Source organism: Theropithecus gelada, chromosome 3, assembly GCF_003255815.1.
Source record: "Theropithecus gelada isolate Dixy chromosome 3, Tgel_1.0, whole genome shotgun sequence".
Classification (NCBI taxonomy): domain Eukaryota; kingdom Metazoa; phylum Chordata; class Mammalia; order Primates; family Cercopithecidae; genus Theropithecus; species Theropithecus gelada.
In genome coordinates this window covers 34,031,098-34,031,745 of record NC_037670.1, presented here as the reverse complement: position 1 = coordinate 34,031,745, position 648 = coordinate 34,031,098, and positions in this window count along the sequence as shown.

Here is a 648-nt window from a genome sequence, read left to right as displayed (position 1 = left end):
AGTTGCATATTCTGTAGGCACGCGGTCCATTTTTTTCCACGTCCTTTTGTCATGCACTATCAAAATAAAAGAATGTCATGGAGTATATCTGCTGAAGAAGGCACCAAAATTCTATCCTCCCTATTCCCCTAAATAATATTAATAAATCTCTTATCAATCTTTTCAAGGTAACTTCAACACCATTAAGAATTAACATTCTAAATATGTAAAGCTATAGAAGGAAGGTCCTGCCTATTCTCTTTGCCCCTCTCAAATCATTCTAGTCTGGTTTACCAAACAGAACTGCTAGCTACGAGGATAAAAATATATTCCCATGTTCACTAGCCATTAAATAAACATAGCCACTTGTGCAGGAAGCCTAACATTTTTACTACTTCCTAACTTTTTAAAACTTAAGGATAAGCCCATTTCCACAAGCTAATTTTACAGCTCCTTAATATTCTTATTCTGGACAGTTTACTTTGCAGACTTTGTTGGTGTCTGCCTTTTTCAATTATTTTACCCAAAAAATGGGCCATGAAAAAACTTTCAAATTCAGGAAACCCCTGCAGGGAATCCTTATGGTGTGTGAGTGTGAGCACTAAGTTGAAGAATACTCTTATTTCACAGAAATGTAGGACTGTCAGACAAGAGCTGAGTTCACTCTCT